Raw genomic sequence first — 20770 nt, forward strand, 5'->3', positions numbered from 1 at the left:
TCCACAAATCAGGAATAACTTACAGGAGGGTTATAAGCAGAATAAAAGCTAGATTCAAAAGAAGATTATTTGTATGCAATAAACAAAGCAGACTGTATATATACTGTCTGCCTCACATACTTGCTTGATTGACCAAGATTTGAGAGCTATCAGATCTCCCAGGATAGCCTTCCTTAGCCCTTCCCCACCACTCCAGACCATGGGCCAAGTAACATCCAGCTCAGCTGAGAGTGTTTGTGCTGACACCCGTGGACATCACAGTGTGCAAGTACTTGAGAAAATACTTAGGATCAGGCTTAACAAAGTACAAGGATCAGGATTAACTGAATTGGTTCAAGGGCCTCTTGGTTCCTCCTGCCTCAAAGAAACATGGATGTATGTAAGGCTCCAGTGAAATCACAAGCTTCTAAAAATGCAAGTATTTTTGTTAATCCCTTGAGAAGTCACCTGCAAAAAGATAAAGGACAAAATCAATGGTTTGTTGGCAGGCACACACACCGGCACATGCCCTCCCTATCCTCTCCTTGGGGTTGCCACACCTGCTCGTCTGCTGTGTCAGCATCATCTCTCATACTCAGGAGATCAAAAAAGGAGAAATCAAAAAGGGTCATTAGTTAGGAGGTGCAGGTGTGAAGAGACTTTCTAAACCATAGACTTTGTGCACCTGCTCTGGGGAGCATTGCTGGGAACTGGGGCAGGTGTGCTAACCTCCAAGCTTTGCCAGCCTTGCAGGGACGGCTGGCTATGGATACTGAATTTTGTATGTGTGCAAGAGAAAATTCTGGTTTCTCTGCTCCTTTGTGGTGTGATCCAATGCATTTACAGTCCAGGACAAATTATGGCACTGTGATCTCTTGCACAGCTGTAAATGATCTTCAAAATAACCTCTTGTTTAAAGCTAGAGCAAATTCTGCATGTCTGACATCAGCTTAAAGTCTGCATTTTAAAAGGTGCATTACTGCTTTCATTACCTTGTGCATTTTTCCTCTAAGTTATAAATACTGAAATGAACAAAGTTGCATGACCAGGCTGGAATATTGCATTCAGGTTTACTGGGCTTCCTTCAAACATGTTAATGTCAGTTATTTTTTTAACAGATATTGGAGTTCTTACACACTTTTCAGAGCTGATTGGGTTACTTGGTTGTTTGCTCGTGTTTTGATGATGTCCTAAAGGTATCCACAAGATCAGGTTTATCATTCTGAAACCAAGTTTATGTGAGAGCTTAATTAGGTGCCAAAGTAACTGTGCTGGGATCAGTGTTCCAGTGCTAAAGATGCTGTTTGGAAATCATTAATGTCCTACTAAAATCTACGGTGTTTGCACTTCATTTGAAGCAGCTGAAAACCAGACACATCTCCAGTCTCTCATCCATACACTTTCTTTTGATATATCTCTACATGTAATGTCTGTTACACAGTTCTCTGAATACTTGAACTAAATGTAATTAATACAATGGGAGTTGCAAGTAAGACAGAATAGAGAATGATACAAAAAGAAGATGACTTACAAAGCAGGAATACATGTGGCATGGCTGATAGAAGTTCCCTAAGGTTTTAGAGAAACTGTTCAGCTTTTCACTGGTATTGAGAACTTCCTCAGGGACTCCAGCTACACGGAACTAGAAAGATAAACTTACCCTTTCACACACAGTCCCATTCGAAATCTTTCACAGCATTTCCAAGGTGAAGTATATGACAGAGATGCAACTGCTCTATTCATTATTGTCTTAGTATTCTTTCATTTATAACACATACCTACATGACTGGCATTTCAAATATTAAAGTCAATCCATGGCCTCTATCCTTGGCATCTTGCAACCTAATCTAATCAGCATAAATCGTATCTGAAGCAAAGCTACTATAAACATGTATAGCTCTATGAGGGGGGGAAAATATGTGAAAACAAAAGTTTTTCCTGGAAATGTTTTTTGGTTTTTTGTTGGTGGTTTTTTTGTTTGGTTTTTTGGGTTTTTTTGGGGTTTTTTTTTGTTGTTTTTTTTTTTTTTTTTTTTTTTTGTTAGCCCAATTGCTTTAATATTACTGGCTAATCTTAAGCAATGATAAGAGTTGATGGAAGGGGTATGAGGTCATTGGATGCAGCAGGGAAATGGGGAGAAGGGTTGACTGCTTGTGGCAGAGGCAGTAGTCTGGATGAGAAATTATGAAATTGCAAAGAGACAAAAGGAGCACAGCACAGGGCAGGGTCTGCAGAGTGAATGTGGAGTGTCTGGGGAAGCAATAGGAAGCCAGAAAAGAGATGTACACGGATTAGAATCTTTACAGAGATCCCTGAATGTGAACAACAAAAATTACTGGCTCCTTTAAAGAAACAGAAAGGTCTTTTGTAAGGTTAAGTGCTGATGTTTTGAGCTGAGAGAGCAAGAAAAGGCTTTGTTAGCTTGAGACATACAGAAGTTTATAGGACAGATTCTTCCTCCAAAGCACCTGTATAAATGGTGCACAACCATTGCTACAGGCTTAGGCTGAGACAGCAGATGTGTCTTTGTATCTGCCTTTTGAGTCTAAGACTTTGTGACACATTCTGAATCTTCATGGGGCCAAGCCAAAGGAAACATCGCTGCTGTCCCTCCCAGAGCCTACTCACCCATTCGGGCTTTAGCTGCCTGAGAGGTGCGACCTTTCAAACCTACTGGGGAGGTCATCTTTTTATGCATGAAGTACAATCCTGACCCATTTGAACATTAACAGGGAAGTTCCCACTGATGTGGTGAAACGAGATTCATCAAGGCTGCCAGTAGCTACAAGCAATCCCAGTGTTTGAAGGGTTTTCCCTTTAATACTGCTGTGTAGGGGGACGCTGGTGACTTCAGAATGTCTAGTTTTAGCATTCTGCATGTATTGAAGTAGGCAGTCCTACTACTATTGCTTTGGTCTTTCAAGGTTCAGAATTAGGAGAGATATTTTTAATACTCTGCCTAACAATCTGTTGTGTTGGCATTTGAGGAACTTTTATTGTATTTTGAAGAAATATATTCTTATGAGAAATTCCTGTTGGATTGCATGAAGAATTTTTTAAATTGAATTTTCTCTATTAAATATTCTACTGTGGTTTTAAAATTCCATATTCTTGGTATTATTTTATTTTACTTTATTTTATATTTTATTTTATTTGGTGTTGGAGTTATTTTTTCCCAATTATAGTTACAATCCATTGGTTTTCTTCTGTGAGATACTTAGTTCTTAGGATTTCAGCATCTGTTTTTATGACAATTCAAATTCTCTTTGCTTTTTTGAGGGTTCAATGCACTGCCAAAACTTTTAGAGGGAGGTATAGATGCTTCATTCTTTATGCAAACAGCTCAGAATTTATAAATTCTTTCTGAGGTATCAATCAGTAAATAAGTATGTTTTTGCTTTAAAATTCATTAAGAGTAAATGGCTAGTGGGAACTGTTTCTTCTCTAAATTCATAGTGCTTGAAGTTCTTTCTGTGATGCCTTTATCGTCCTTGCAGAGTTCAACGATTACATATTTGACTTCAATTTACAAAAGCTTACCACTGGGGTAAAGGTAATATATTTGGTGTTTTGATATAATCTATTTCGTGAGCACTACTGTCAATATCTATAAACTTCCCTCAATACACCACACGAATGTTAACATTTTCCTTTTGACTATTACCTCCTAAGCAGCAAGGATGTTCAGGAGGGAAGAGGGAGAGGGATGTTTTGGATGATTTTCCAGCTACAACCCAGGGGACTACAGATGCTACTAGCCTTATTTTTATATTTATTGTAAAATTAAATGTTGACATAAGGTCTGGGGGATTTGCATGAATACAACAACATCATTATTAAACAGCTGGGATCCTTGAATTTTTCCAAACTAATTCCAGGGGGAAAAAAAAGAGAGCAGAGCTCAAGTGATAGAATGGAATGAATAGTGCCTCTTGTTTTCTCAAGAAATTATTCTGTACTCCTGAAAAATTATCAATAGTGGTAATTTCAGTGCTTCTTTCATTTAATACTTTTTTCATTATTCACATGAAGTCTGTAAAGTCATGTAACATACACATTGATCTCCTTTTTGCTATACCAGGTGCCAATTTTATTGCAGAATATAAATGTGTGCTATACAGAGGCCCATTTTTCTCCTCAGACAATAATGAGATATGTTTTTGTTGTTTTGAATAGTGTTGGTTGTATTAAAACATCTGGTTACAGAGAAGGGTTGTATTAAGCAAAGGGTTATGCCTGTCTCTCCTGGCATATTCAGGACACAAGGTCAAATTTTGCATTAAATGGGTGAATGAAGGGTGACACGTCAAGACAGGTGTCCCTGGCTGTGCTGTCAAATATTTAAAACCTAACATCTGCTGGCAAACTCCAGCCAAACCCAGTGATGGCCCAGAGCTGGGTAGTAAGTGTAATGTGCTAACTCCTTTCCCACATAGCTGCTGTGTCCTTTAAACATCATAACCTTAACTGCCCTGCTCTGCTTGAGACTCTGGGCCCTGGGGAGCTGCAAGGCAGAGAGCCTTTGCTCTCCATGGGGATGGAGACTCTCCCCAAAGAGGCCCAGCACTCTCATTGCTTTAATAGAGCTGCATCAGCCCTTGTGCATCAGTTTTGTGGTCCCTCTACTCACCACAATGAGGCACAGTGCATAAGAGAACGTGTATGCATTAGAAACATGTACACTCACTGACTGAAATTCAAAAAGACTAGCAAACATCCTTTCATCCAGGCCAAAGATAATATATAATTATCTTTTTTAAGCTGCTTCATGCCACCCAACTTGTGGTCGCATCAGCGTAGGTAGTTTCATTAACTCCTGAAAGAGTCCTGTTGAATTCCTTCCCTTTTCATTAAGTGGGCCACTCAAGGGTCAGTATAAGTGAGAAGCCCAAGACAGGTGCTGCTAATTGTGGAGCCAACTATTAGAAATAGAAACTCCTCTGTCCTGGGGCAGTGGCAGATTGATGTTCACAGCTGTTCTAGTGTTATCAAACATTCTTGCCACTAGCACACACCTTATTCAGTAAGTGCTTCATACAGAACGTGGATAATAAATGGTTCTGCTTGTCAGCAAGGCATCTTTAGCTAGCATTTGTAGACACATTTTGGATTTTCTATAATGAAAGATTTGTCAAAGGCAAGTTTGCTTCAAGTCCTTTCTCAATTTTCAAATCTACATTTCTTCTCAGTTTACTAAAATGGCAAAGAATGCCAAATTGCTATTCAAAAATCTCAAAGGACTGACAAGAAACAGTGTATTAATTTTTTTTCTGTCTGTCTGTTGTCAGTCTTTCTTTCAAGCATTTGGAAAGCAAGGTCTTCTCATCACAGCTTGCTGAATTCCAGTGAAGACTTTGCAACTTGTCAGTAAAGCTTCCAAAGCGTTGGAGGCAAGAGAGCACAATGCATCAACATATTTCTAAATCTCATTCACTCCCATCTTTGCAGTTCTTAAGAAAATGGAAAGCAGGTCCAAATTCTTGTCATATCCCTTTACACCTATTCTGTATGTCTTCTTGTCCTGATTAATCAACCAAGTAAGGGAACAAAAGCTAATGCTGCTCACTCACTCACATGTTCCAGCTGTCCAAACTAAGGGCTGTACATTGAGCCAGGCTATTTCCTCACATCCATTACTTCTTTATGTCTTACTGTGTAAGAAGAAGGAAGGACAAACCTGGCCTTTGTACCAGCACTCTTTTCCCTTCCCCACGTAAGCCCTGTTCTATAGCTGATTAGGACAGCTAGCAAGCCATGTAAGGGGAGAAAACTGACTTTGATAACTGCAATAATGTAGCTATTGTGGAGCAAAGGAAGGGAAGGAGAAGGATGATTTTTGTCTTAGCCATGTAAAAGTTGCTTTGCTATGTTAATTATACAACTAGAAGTGACCACTGTGTGTAACACAGACTGTAGAACATCCCTGAACTGATCCCTCCTTAACTGCAACAAATCTTTCAGAAACCTGTGATCTTTTATTTCCAGAGTTTCGGTCCTGGAAAATACACTGCTTTTACATGTTATGCCTTATTCATGTCTGCACTGAAAAGTTCAATCTTGCTTTTAGGGTCTAGGAGGCACATTTATCCCCTTTAGTGCTACAGAGAGCCTTTAATAAAGCAAATGCTTTTCCTCCACTGAGCAGAAGGAAAAAAGGAATGACTGGAAAAGGCCTTAGTGAATTGGGGCATGGTTCTAGGGAGGTCTCCAAGCTTCAGTAAGCAGAGCTGAGGAAAGCTGGGACAAGGTTGATCTAATGAGTGCATCATGACCCAATGAATCAATTGGTTGTTCCAGCTGTGCTTTGCCTCTCCAGCTTATTTAAACTGATTTGTTCTGCCAGTTTATTGGTACAACTGAGTGATTTTTCAGAACCCATCCATGTTGTTTAGACTCTCCACAATTTCTCCCTAATTATGTCATCTCATCTCTACCGTCATCCTTATAGTTTTAGCCCCAGCACGACTGTGTTCATCCCCTTTCCTATTGTGCAAAGTGATCTGGCCCCTATTCACAGCAATTTACATCACTGATTGTGAAACTGGAGGGCTTAAGTTAAAGACCAATCTGTATTTTATTGAGGGTGGTTACTTAACAAGTGACAATTTTCTGAGTGCTGATTGTCTGCCTTTGTTCAGCAAATCTTTTGGGCAAGACACCCACCATAGGGATGAACTTTCTTTTTGGGAAAGAATTTGACAACATTTTATCTTAAAAACCACTTTGCTATGCCCTTTGGATATGCAGAAATAGCAAGGATGTATAACAGAGAAAGACTTTGCTGTGGGAATCTTTAAACTTAGGCTGAGCTAAGCTGTGAGTTCAGATGTAGATGCCAATCACTTGAGCTGTCTTGTGCAATATAAACATACTTGGAAATATAGCACAAGTGTTAAAACACATCCTAGTCTCTTTCTGAAGGCTACATTTTCCACTAACTTCCAGTAAGACTGTAAGATTTTGTTATAGCCACATGCTTATCAAAAGCTAAACAAATGAATCTGTTTTATTAAAAAAAAAGTCAGACTGATAGCAACATATCATAAAAGACATAAAAGCAACTAAAATCTGAACTCAAGATGAAAATTAAAATTAATGTCATCATTGCCTCTTTGAACATCCTTGCTGGAAAACTTAATAAAAGGTATTTTTGAAGTTGGAGCACCCAATCTTGTATTAGTTCAGAAGGGTAAAGGATGGTTTGTACCCAGACATCTTCTGAAAATTCACTGTAAGTAATCTTCTTTAATTTTGCAGGTTTATTACCTCAGAAATAAATCACCACATCAGAAAATTCAGGATTGTTTTGCAACCTTGTAAATGTTTTTGCACCATTTTAAAGGCCACTTGCACCATGTGCATTAATGTGGACTGTGATTGTCCCCATGAAATTAATTTCACTTAATGTACAAGAAGTAGAGTATTGAAGCAGAAATAGGTTTTTGATTCTTAATAAGTACCAGTGCAGTTCTGAAGATAATAGGATTATTCAAAATGTTAATTACTCTAATTTGCTCCAGTCTGATAAGAACTCAAGTTAGATTTTACTTTTCTCTCTTTCCCAGAAATGGCATCGCTGTTTCAGTGCGCTTTTAAACTTAAATATTGTAGTGTGAGGATATGTAGAAGCACTGGTTTTTACAATGTAAATGGTGCCATTGAAAAGAGAGTGTCTTGTCTGTGTTCACTTGGTGAAAGCAGAGAAGAGAATGGTTAAATGACTGAGTTTCAAATCCTCCTTGGAATTCCAAAATGACCCAACTCCAGTCTGTGACATTATTTAAAATGTATTCAATTCCCTCCCTTGCCTGGCTGGTGATGGTGCTCCTGATGCCCCCCAGGACACAGTTGCCCCTGCTGGCTGCCAGGGCACTGCTGGCTCAACTTGCCCTCAGCCACGACCCCCAGGTCTCTTCCCAGGACACTACTTTCCAGTATCTCATTCCCCAGTCTGCACGCACAGCCGGGTCTGCCCTGGCTTATGTGCAGAATCCGGCACTTACCCTTGTTAGATTTTATTCAGTTGGTAATTGTCCATCTCTCTAATTTGTCCAGGTCTCTCTGCAAGGCTGCTCAGACATTGAGGGGGTCAACAGCTCCTCCCACTTTAGTGTCATTGCAATCTTACTCAATATTTCTTTGAGTCCAGGTCATCCAAGTTGTTTATGAAGATGTTGAAGAGAACAGGGCTGAGGATGAAGCCCTGTGGAACCCCCGCAAGTGACAGGTCACCAGTCTGATGTTACCCCATTCACTCTAACTCTTTGTCTCCAATCTGCAAAAAGGTGATTCAACTGCCAAAATATTTTGGCCTCCTTTTACTTAAACTCAGCACCAGGAAGAGTAATCTAGTTTTGTTTCAGTGCTAGGATGGGAAGTTGCATTGAATTTGGTTCTTGAGCTTGGGTTTGCCTCCTATAGCACATTCTCTTATTGTTTGAGTTTGTCACATCTTCATTATATTAAAATATAAAAAGTTGATGAGATGATAAAAAATTCCAGTTAAGCAAATTTTTTAAGTTATCTGTTTTATTTAGTTTAAATTGAAGTTCTGCCTTTTGATTGGTGGAAGAGGTGAAGGTCACTGTCATTCACTTAGTAAAAACATTTTTGTTCAAGTATGAGCAATTATTCTTGGAAGTGAGGAATTATTTACATGGAAAAAAGAACACTACATGCATTATAGGAGAGTGTCACAGGTTACTGACATTCCTTCAAAACTTTCAGAAGTTTTATTTTTCTTCAGGAGCTGTTTAACATGGAAATTAAAATATTTTCTGTCTTCATCTGGCAGATAAATGACTTTATTTTTGTGTGTGTCTCTCCTCTCCCCCCAGTTGGATTGTGTAAATTAGTCTAGGAGTACATGCTACACTATCTGACACTAGTGAGAGAGGAGGCCGGAGGTTTAAGGAAGAGAAGTCATTTAAGCCTCTTTTACCTAGGAAAACTATGTTCACAAGTGTATCAGCAATGTAAACTTCTCCATATTTCACTCTTTACGTACTTCAACACAGGTAATTCAATCTAAAATATCAGTTCAAAAGGTGCAGAGTCATTTATTTTTGAACTTTCAGAAGACTGCAAATAATTCTAGTTATGTGATGGTTATTTTTATGGTGGGAACACTTACTTCCTGGAGTTGGATTTTGATTGACAAACTCATTTCATGTTGAAGTATCGCATAGCCATCAGGTGGTTAAAAGCTTTCAGCTGTTTCTAGACTTGATTGGATTTGAACCAGTAACAGAAAGACGGAAAGGTTTGTATCTTATTAGCAAAACCCTCAGCTATGTTGTGCAGCCTTTCAATTCAATTTAGTTTAATTTAAATGAAAAAATTTAGCTGTGATATGAAACATAAGAGAAGCATTTTATGTTTAATTTTCTGTGTGTGTTTGTTTGTTTCTGGGGTTTTTTTGTTTGTTTGTTGGTTTTTTTTTTTTTTTTTTTTTTTTTTTTTTTTTTTTTTTTTTTTTTTATGTTGGTTGATGGAGAGAGAGTCGAAATGGAGGTGAATTAAAAGAATTAACATGTAGCCACTGCTGTAACTGTTTAAACGTCAGAAAACTCTAATCTAAGCAGTGGTTCCTGCTGTGACTAAAGAAAAAGCAGAAAAAAGAAACTTTGCTTCTTTGCTGTTCTAACGTATTTCTAATAATAAAGATTATTGTCTTTGAACTCATCCAACCTTACTCAGCTCTCCTTTGCTAAAGCCATTAAAATTATTAGAACTTCAAGCAGAGTTACAGTATTAAAATGCTTGACTTTTCCTTTTCTCCAAAAAGAACAGGCTGGTTTTAAACATGGCACATATCACAGTAATCCAGTCTAACTCTTCTATCAGTCTGCCTGATTTTTTTCAACAGATTTGCCCAAAATTGTGTTAAAAAACATAAATCACAGGATTAAACCTGTAGAGAATGATGAAAGCTGAATTCGTGTATATACATGTGGTGTTACAAATGGACTCTTTTATTATTTAACCTGAATGAAAGCAATAAATTTGAAACAGGTTTAACTGATGATATTGGTAATCCACAACAGATTTCATGAACGTTGTTGAATGAACATTGGTTTTGTTGAGTAATCTCTCAGATTAAAGAAGGGACAGATAACTCAAACAGTCTGCTGAGGTTCATATTATTTTCCTGTTAAGTTTTGCTCTGAATGAAAACTATAGCGGTCATTGCATTTTTTTAGTAATTGATAAATAGAACATTTGTTTAAAGCATCTGTTAGAAGTCTAGAAAGCTCATATTATTTCTCTCTAGAACAGACATTCTACAGAGCAGAGAACTTTTTCATTGAGTTAAACTTGCTCCAATTAAATGTAGAATTTAAATTCAGATTAGTAATTTTTGGGAGTCTTTACAGACTATGTTAATTCCCCCCTTGAATTGTAAGGAACATGATTCTCCTATAATTTATTCTGTCCTGTAATTTAGGAAGCCCTTTCCTGGCAATTATGCGAAAGCAATATTTAGCTGCAGGGAACCTTTATGGTGATTTGAATTTTCTAGATGAGGAGGATTTGAGCATAAGCAATTGTGGGTGTGTGCTGACACAGGCATCATTACTACCTTTGTCTCCATTTGATAATGACAGAACATGTAATACGAGTATATGGCAACAATATGCTAATCAAGAATATTTCACCAGTGGGAAAAAATTATACTGCAGAATCAATGATTATATCAACAGATCACTGAGATAACCAAGCTGGATTGAAACACGCAAATTGAAAACTTTGAAAAATAATGGTTAAGGTTTAACCTTGCTGTAGTTGGTAGGAGCCAGAAGCAACGTTTGCCATGATTGCAATAGAGCTCAGAGTCTTCTGAGTCCTTTAGTTGGAGGTAATTTGAAAAGGAGGAGAAGAGATTTTGAATTAGCCCTATGGGAGATGATATTGTTAAGGAGCTGTTTTGACATTCTTAGCTATCCTTGTCATGTTTAGGATTTTAATGAGAGACACAGCACCATGCTTCTCTTTTTATATTTTAACCAACCCACTTGGCTCTCACATCTATAAAGATAGGTCAGTGTGTAATCTGTGAAAAGAGCAAGGCAGATTGGTTACTAGTAAAGCACACATGGATGCACATGCTCCTGCAAACTGCAATGAAATCAGGAAAGGAACTGCTTACATAGTTGGTGTATTGAGCTTTTAATAAGTATTGCATCACATATTTAATGTACTATGTTAGAATAATGTTCTGCACAAAGTGTTTCCGGTGCTTCTCATCAAATGTCATTGATGTGGATATTTAGCACATTTGGTTATTTAGATGTATGCTTATTTGACAGCAACAAAAATCACTCAAATATATTGTTCTCCAATACCAATTCAGCAAGATATTTAATCATCTGCTTGTATTTAAAATATCCATTTTGTCTCATCCAAAACAATGAGAATCCTCACATGGTTTAAGTTAGGCAGGTGCTTAAGTATCTTCATGAGCTCAGTGATAACTGTATAACTATGGCACATTGTTTTCAATGTCATAGACAATCCTTAAATTTTACTTGCCTGTCACCAGGAGTAAAATTTGCTCCATGCTGCTTTTTCTCCTGCTGTGTATGTTTTAATTCCTGAACCACACTCTCCACATTAAATATTTCTCTATGACAATTCCAGTAACATTTTCTAATCACAAAATAATATTTACCATCTTCCCCCATGCGGTTTTCAGAACAGAGGGAGCTGCTGCAGTTCTGTAGAGGTCGTGAACCTGCTTGATGAAGCACAGATGAATAAAAAGTATTCTACTGAGCTTAACAGGCTTTATTAATGTGCAGATCCAATACACATTTTTATTTAAATTCGTCTCAAGTCTAAAGGACACATTTTTCAATTGTTATTTTGCATTTAGGTTTGTGAGATTAGTTTTGCATGTTTAAAAAAAAAAAGTGTGATTGGATATCTACAAATTACTTTCCATTAATTATAGTCACTGCACCTCATAGCGTTTTTGGACTTTTAAGGCTAGAATCAGGTAGCAATTTAATTCAAAATAGACTTGCACATTTGTCCCTAATCCATACCTTCAATCTTAGTTTTGACTAAGATCCAAGCTTTACACTTTTCCTCTGAAATGACAAAAATAATTATTTGAATATAATTTTTCCCTTATTTTCTGCTTCCCAGTCCTTAATAGAGTTCCATGCGTAAATGGGAATATTTTTTCCCACAACCACTGGGGAAACATTTTCAAAGGATCTAAGTCAGTTTGTCTGCTCATTAGTAATTTTCCACACTCAATGTGTAACTAGTTCTTTAAAGTAAAGCTTGAGTAGCTAGAGACCTAGAGAAGTGATTGCTGACATTTTTCAGAAATAGTTGTTGATTCAGTGAAAGACAAAGCCCTTATATTCAAGTGGATGTATTGTAAATTCCTACACTATGTGTATCTTTAAGAATTTTAAGTAAATTCCTATACCACGTGTATGTTAAAGAGACTCTCTAAAGAGATTGTGTATCTTTAATTCCCATACTATATGTATCTCTTTATGTAAATTCCCATGCTGTGTGCATTATCCCTGAAGTCTTTGGTACACATTCTCTTTGCTGTACAACTGCTGTGTGAGATGTTATCATTTCCCACTGTTTCCCCACTGTTGGAGGTTGCTGTTCCCACTGGAGAGCAGGCAAGTTGGGACACACACCCACATCCCAGTCATGTCAGTGAGGAGTCTGAGGGCTTTACTTTAAACTGCTGACCAAGGTGCCTTTCATCTAAGCCCTGGGACTTAGCATTTCAGCAGCTGAGAACACGTATGCATTCCATTCCTTGTACTCAGCGGAGGGGCAAAGCAGATAGTGGTAGAAGGTATCTGGCAATTTTCTGCAATTACATTTGCTGCAGCCTATTGGTAAATGCCCTTAGTCATCTGAATCCCCATTTTCAAAAATATCCTAGACTTTCCTAAAAGATTGGTCCTTCTCAATATATTTAGGTGCTGAAGTTAAAGCAGGTTGTTGCCAAGAAGTGGCATGTTACAGATCATACCCATAAAAACATAGCTGAATAAGTTTTAGCTGCCATTTCTCTCCCAGAGTTCAGTCTTAGAAAGAAATGGTGAATTGCTTCCTGAAAAATAGTAGTGAGATGCCCACTGAGCAACTTTGCAGATGCCAACCCTGCCATCTGGCACAGACCCACACACTGCATACCAGCAATATATCCTAGACAGAAGCTAAAATGAATTGCATACAGTATTCCAGTGCTCCATTTATTTATCAGTGAAGATATGTGTGCCTTTAGGATTAAGATGCTATTTCTAGATTATAAAAGTGCCAGCCAAAACAACAGGACTTCTACGACCCAAGACATTTTCTGAATCTGAAGCTTCAGCTTCTCACCAGCTCAATGAGTTCACTTTTCTGATGTCCTGATAGGGGCAATCTTGTACTCATTTAGCTTGTCCCTCTTGCCTTCTCATTTGTGCTGATCTATTGCTAATGAATACACCTAATTTCAGTATGTTAATGTTTTGTTTCAGTGCAATTTTAGCTGCTTACACTTTGTCTGGTTTGTTAACTCTTGACACTGACAGCTGGTTGCTTTGCTTATAGGCCCAGATCTTCAGTTGTAGAAGTAGTTGGCATAGCTTGGGAATTTTAAGTCTTTATACTTTTTGATCCTGAAGTATTCTCATTGTGAAACGTGTCAAACCTGTTCTTGGGCTGCTCAGTGGCATCAAGAAGTCATTGCATCAGCCTGAAGCCTATATAGGTGCAAAGTCATCCTTCCCTTTAGCCATGTCATCTCTGCTTGTTACTTCATAGCAAAGCAAAGGGATTTTAGTGACATTTGTATTAATGTAGAAAAAGATTCTTCCTTGATTATCAGAATGTCCAGCATTCATAACTGAGCTTTTTTGTGCTGTTACATATAATTCAAGAAAGAAGTAGAAGACAACTACATCTTGTTGCAGGCAGTGATTATAAGCTAAAAAAATTACAGCAAGCTTGCCAACCTGATGAGAAAGGCTTTAAACTATGTGGACTAGGATATGAGAAAGCAGCCTTGTAGTTAAATAAGGGAACAGAGCTTATAGTTAGTATGTAGTGTATGTTAACAGGATGAACCATCCTGAGAAAGGCTAAATCCCACCCTGAGGGCCAACTTCAAGTGCCTGTGCACAGAAAACACAGCCTGGGAAATGAATGGGAGGAGCTCAACATGAAGCTCCCATAACTTTAGGATGACTGACGCAGTGGAATGGCTTATAGGACTGATGTGCAGTTAGGGTGAATGGTACAGGCTCTTTAGGAGGGGTAGGCATGGAAGAAGTTGCCAGGAGGAGTGCCATTTACATGAAGCAGTTTCTAGGAGCTTTTCTAAAGAGGCATCAGGCTGAGTGTGGGAAGACTGTTTTGGGGAACTGGTAAGGAGGGGTCCCATGGATGGCAGTGTTGAAACACAAAGGAGCTCAGGAAGGCTGGCAGATTTCTAAGAACTGCCTCCTCAAAGCACAATAGTGTTTATCCCAATACCCAGAAAAATGTTAATTCTCAGGAGAACATCTTGGATGTTCTTGTGACTGAATTCCTGTGCAAAAAGGACATAGACAGAAGGCAAACATACAAAGAGAAAAAGAGGATTCTAACCTTTGCCTAGACAAGCAGAGAAGGTATTAGGAAAACCAAACCTCAGATAGAACTGAAACTTTGAGTAAAGCTAGAGTTTTACCTAGCAAGGGATATCAAATCTAGCAGGAACCTCAAGAGCTGTATTAGAAGTAATAAGGGATAATGTGCTAAGTGGGTGCTGCTAAATAGTAACAGCAGATGCAGATAGGACTGTAACTCATTCTCCACTGTTCAGTGACAAAGTCTCTCATGCCTCTGACTAGACGTGCAGGATTGAAGGAGGACAGAAACTACCAGCAATGGGAGAGGATCAGGTCAGAGTTCTCTTGAGAAACTTTCACCCATACCAGTCTGCAGGACCAGCTGGGAGGCATCCAGCAGTGCTAAGAGAACATATGGATGAACTGGCCTTTATCTGTCACCTTTGGGAGGTCATGGAGATCAAGAAAAGTCACTAATTACTGCAGGAAGACGAAATCCCTATCAACCTTCAAGCACATCAAGAAACAACCCAAGGAGCTCTAGGGTGGTCATCGTTGCTTCAGTCCCTGGGAAAATAATTGACTAATGTTAGATTTTGGGCACATGAAGAAGGGGGTGATTTGGAACAGCCAACAAAAATGAACAAAGGTTAATCTTGCTTATCATCCTGATTGCTCTCTATGATGAAACAGGTAGATGTGTAGGTGGAGGGGGCATAATAAGTGCCATCTACAATGACCTTAGCAAGGGTTTCAAAACAACCTCCTTTGCATCCAGGTAGGAACATCACAGTTTAAATTAGGGAACTACTAAGGTGAAAAACTGGGTGAATCATCTAGCTCAAAAGGTAATAGCCCATGGTTGCTACTGTGCTTGGGAAGTAGTTCCTCTGTGACCTATACCAGCACTGGTTTATATCTTCACCAGTGACCTGGAGGAGGAGACTGATGGGAGATGTTGGGAGAATTTAGTGCTAAATGGTTATCTGACTAGCACCTGTTAATACAGGTGCTACCGTAAGGGGTAGGATTCAGGTTAGTGCATTCCCCTAAAATCTAAATGATGCAAGAGCAGAGGCTGGCTCTGGTGCCAAAAGAGTCAGATGGATTACACTTGATCAGCTGCCTGGGTCAGATGTCCCAGTACAGATCCATTCTTAGCTGCAAGACATGTGAGTAGAAATTGAATTCACAGTGGAGTAGGGATCTTATGTTGCAGTGTCCTTGCCACTGTCAGCTTAATTCAGACCTGTAGCATTAAATTTTTGTGATTTGTAGTATTTCTGCTTGAAAACACAGGTGATTTAGCTTCCTATTCCTGAAACTGAAGTCTTTGGGAAAAAAATGGCTGTGTGGCTTGGAGCAGTGTGATGTTCAGTAGCCCTTAGAGTAAAAAGGTGACAAAAATACTAATTAAGATTTCATCTCATCCAAATTCTTGAATGAAATGTCCAGTTACTTTGGGGTGTCCTCTCCACAATTTCAGTTATATGAGCATAAACATATAAAAGCATTTTATGTTCTACCAGCAGTTTCAGCTCCTACTTTTCCATGTGGTGGCTGAGGTAGCCACCTCACAGACTTGGTGCACACATGCAAGTATCCAAGGATTTGATTTTTAGGGGGAAGTCCTCTCCTGTCTTTGTATGTGATAGAAGTAATGCAGATTCTTGGGGCAGCACATGCTGTTCATAAATAAAAATCCAGGTGGCTTCTTTCAAGCCAATTTGGCACTTCAGAACAGCAGCAACTTTTACTGCTTTGGTGCTCCTTTTTTTTTTTTTTTTTCTTTTTTTTTTTACTATTTTTTTTTCATTCTGACATGTGCATCTGTCATGCAAAAGAAGTTGTGGAGTTCTCAGGCTCATCAAGCTTTTAGAGATTTTGCCATCCATTACATCTCTACATAATAAGTGAGATGTAAGTGCTAAGTTTGGATCATGGTACCAAACATAACTGATAGTAGCCCTGGGGCTATCTGCTGACTTTAGCTAAATTTAAAACTTTCATTCATAAATGCAGAGTAGGAGAGCACCCAGATTGTTACAGCATAGCGGCAGTCCCAGCACACAAATGTGTCTGCATGCATGCACACACCATTAAAAGGTAACCTCTAGCTCAGGGAAGTTTTGTGCTCAAAAGGCTCTAAAGACTCGCTGGCACAATCCCTCTGATTGTAGAGCTGAGTATCTGCCATAGTGTTTTATCCAGCCACTCCAGGGGAATCTCAAATGCATGCGGAAAATGTCTGCCTTCACCTAACATTCTTACTGCATTCACTAAATGAAAATGAGGATATTCAGTCTTAAACAAAGCATTTTCTTTTTTTATAAAGAAATCAAAACCAGTTGCAATTAAATAGCAAACAAAGGAAGAACTGGAATCCATAAAACATCAGGGGCAATATTTAAAGCAACCAAACTAAAATCAGTTCAGCATTTCTCTGCTGTATTTATATACAAGTACACTTACTTTTAAAGTACCCTAACACTTAATTTTGCTTTCAGTTGTATTTTTTTATTTGGATTACATATGGTATTGTGATAGGATGTATCAGAAAGCCATAAAGTGTTCTTGCCTGTAAAAGCAATGTCCTTTCTTGTTAATGCCAAGAATTCTGTTCCCAAAGCACTCATTCCCTGCTCAAGACACTGTAGCTGCTAATGAGGAAAACACTGCAAGTACCTCATTCAAATGTTTTCTTTTGTTTATCTACAGGGAGTTTACTCTGTAATAGTGAAGAATCCCCGAGTGTCAATGAGTCTGAAAGTACTCATATTCTGCCAAGAATAAAGTTGTAAAGCTTTGTGTGCCAACACTTTAAATTAATCTGAAATAATGCAAAGGGGACTTTGTCATCTTGGAAGGCTTTTTAAAGCCTCATCGCTATTGTCTCAATTAATAAAAATATTCAGTATCATTCACATGGCTGCCTCCCTCCATTGCCAATTACAGTTTCAATGGATGGTGTCCCTCTGCGGACATGTGTCGGAGCTGATAGAAGGGATGATATCAGCATGTGACAAAACAGACCTGCACACCAGTAGCTTTACAGCACGTTTCCTAGGCAGCTCTGCTTACTCACAACCTTCTTTTCCAAGCATCACTGAGTGCCCAATGCTAATCAGTCCCTTTAGATTGCTTTTACGAAGTAGATAGCACATTAATTCAGCATACAAATTGAGAGACTATCTTTGATGGTGAAACAAGATTAAAATACCCATGCTCACATTTCAGTTTCATAAATAAAACATAAATAATGCAGTAACCCTCCCCAGCATAACAGACAGCTTCACAATTTCTCTGTTGAATGCTGTTTAAAATCTACATCTATTGAAAAAAAAAAAAAAAAAAAAAAAAAAAAAAAAAAAAAAAAAAGAGGCCATAAACAAAATATTGTGCCTGCAAAAAGGCTTTCTTTATGTTCCATCCACAGGGCCCTTAGTCACAATTCTGGCCCAGGATTTCCTCATGAGATGCTGTTTAAGAGCTTTTTAAAAAAACCACAATGCCATTCCCATGATATATGCAGTTTTAAAATTTGTATTTCTGTATGGCCGAAGCTGCTGGGTTTTGTTATAAATATGTGAAATCGATAGATCGGCCAGGTCTCCATTTTTATAGGGGATACTGCATCATTAAGTACTGAAAGAATATAATGTAACTATTCAAACTGCTTAAAATATTTTGTAACCATAAATTATTATCCAAAAATATTTTTCAAGTAGATAAAAAGAGTTGTCAATTCTTCATAGTGAATACCTCATAAGGGGCTCATTTATGGTTGAAAACTGAATAAAAGCAGTAAATTAAGAACAGACGTAACCATAGAGAAGCTGTAATCCACAGCAGATTTCTTTGGTGAATGAAGTATTGTTGTGTGGATTTATCCTCCTTGCTTGTACAGTTAACCAGTCACATCTGTGGCCAAAGTGCTGTCTGTGCACACAGACAAGTTGGGTTCAGTAACCCCATGGAGGTAAGCACATGCTGGTTTACACTGTATTGATAAAGTGCAAAATAAACTCCATCGGCTGTTTCATTGGAGCATGCTATGCTGAAGGGCAGATAGAATATTGAAACTGAATTCCTGTGACTGGGAGACATAAAAATGCTGGGACATTTGAAAAACTGTAGGCAACAGCACGTTTCTCCTAGATTTTATATTAGTATTGCAGGCCTTGTTTTCTGGCAAGTTACAACAGACTGTGCCGCTGATTCACAGAATTAGTGTTTGTACTTCCTAAATACGATAATGAATGGGAGCTGCTTGAGCTATAGTGTTTGTGAAGGGAAAGCCACTTGTTATAAATATTCATTTGACAAAATGTAAATAGTTTTATAGGAGTGTAAACTGTTGCAAGTTATTTGATTCAGTACAGTTGTCTCTTCTGCATTGTTTGTCACAAATGCACATAATGAACCAGCTAGGATGACATGTAGACTTGACAGTGAATTAGTTTTGCCTTATTGCTGTTTGTTTAACTTTGTGATTACACACCAATCAGATAACTCATCTCCTTTGTCTAGAGAAAGCCACAGCAAGTTCCATATTTCTTATGTCTCTCCAATTCTTGTTTGTTCCAGTACTTCAGTCTATTATTGGACACTAATTTTTATTTTATATCCAGAGATTGTAATCCTTTTTGAGATCACTGGCTTATTAACCCAGAACATTAAAAAAAAAGAAAAGAAAAATTCTTTGTAAATCTGTTTTCATTATTTCAGGCTATTTTTAATTTTAATACATGCTTCCCTGGCAATAGATTTCATTTCAAATAAATAGACTTTTTTCAAGCGGTGTCTCAAACAGAATTAAAAAAATACAGTGAAGACAACAACAAATAATACAAATAATGTTATTTAAAATGCATCACATGGTTAATTTAGAATCCACTGTCTTCATAAAGATTTTTTAAGTACAAAAACACATTGATTTATGTTTCCTCTTTAATTCATGTTGTAGGGAATGTAGTAAATAATTACCATCATCTCAGCATCAAAAGTGAACTCTGGCACCTGTGTCTTACAGCAGATGACTACAAAGTGTTTATAAATTCAGGCTGCATGTGAACTGAAGGGATGTATCTCTCAGTGGTTTGAAGTGTGTGTTCATGTTAAACACATGCTTAACCACTTTTACTGCACACGTGTGTAGGCAGAGCCTTACTGCACTTCTTTCTATAATCAGAAAACATTAGCTGTGTTTAGGGGGCTGATCCTTAACTTGAACTGAATGAAAAAGAATTTGCAAACTCTTGTGTCCCTTTAAATTAATCATGGATTTTGAAAGTAGCGTATATGATGTTTGATTTTGCTCCTAACTTAATTTAAAGTTTGAAATCATTGTTGTCATTTTGTACTGAGCAAAGAGGTCACAGCTCTGTGCCAGCTGTGCTCATTTATATGACAACAACGAATTTGGTTCAGGAGCAGTTTTGCTGTTTGTTTTGTTAGTCAGAGTTCTTTTATATCTATTGTTTTGGTCTACATTGTATTTTCTCAGGGAAAAACAAAAAAAAGAAAGAAGTCTGGTGCTTTAGAAAGTAAAGCGAATAAAGTGTTTTGTCTCTTTCTTTTGTCCTGGAACCTTTTCTGAAAGTTCAGAATCTGGAGGGCTAAACTAGATTACTATTTTGAGGCCTGTTCCAAAGACTTCACCAAGCTTCCACCAGGCCCTTAGAGATTGCTAGAAAAGCAAAAAGTTATGTGTTTTAAACAAGATTTTTTTAAGCTTTACTGAAATTTATCTAAGACCCTTACTATGAAAAATTCAGAGCAGCAAACATATTCAGTGCTCAAAAAGATAATTTTCTGAAATGGTTGGAGGTTCATTTAGAGCTATCAAATGTTGGTGGATTTGGATTTTGTTTCATTTTTGTTTTCATTTAGTAAGATTTCTTTCCAAAGAGGTCAGCAGGACTTTTCTGAAGGGATTTAATTAAAGGTAGCAAGTAATTTTGTGTTCTGCAGCGTGTTACATATTGTGAAAAGGTTATGGATTCACCCAATATAGTGCATCAACAGTGTAAAGGTGATAGGTGAAATTCTTCTTGTTGCAAGTGCTGAGATATAATCATTTAAAAGGTCACTTGCGCTCAAGATGAGCATTTATTTAAGTAGCAACTTGTTTTGGGATATGCTGCATTTTTAAAGGTTAAAATAGTTTCTCGCTGACCAATGTGATCAGCAAGATGAAATTTTTTTGTTTA

The sequence above is a fragment of the Sylvia atricapilla genome, chromosome 9 (assembly GCF_009819655.1).
Source record: "Sylvia atricapilla isolate bSylAtr1 chromosome 9, bSylAtr1.pri, whole genome shotgun sequence".
NCBI classification, from domain to species: Eukaryota; Metazoa; Chordata; class Aves; order Passeriformes; family Sylviidae; genus Sylvia; species Sylvia atricapilla.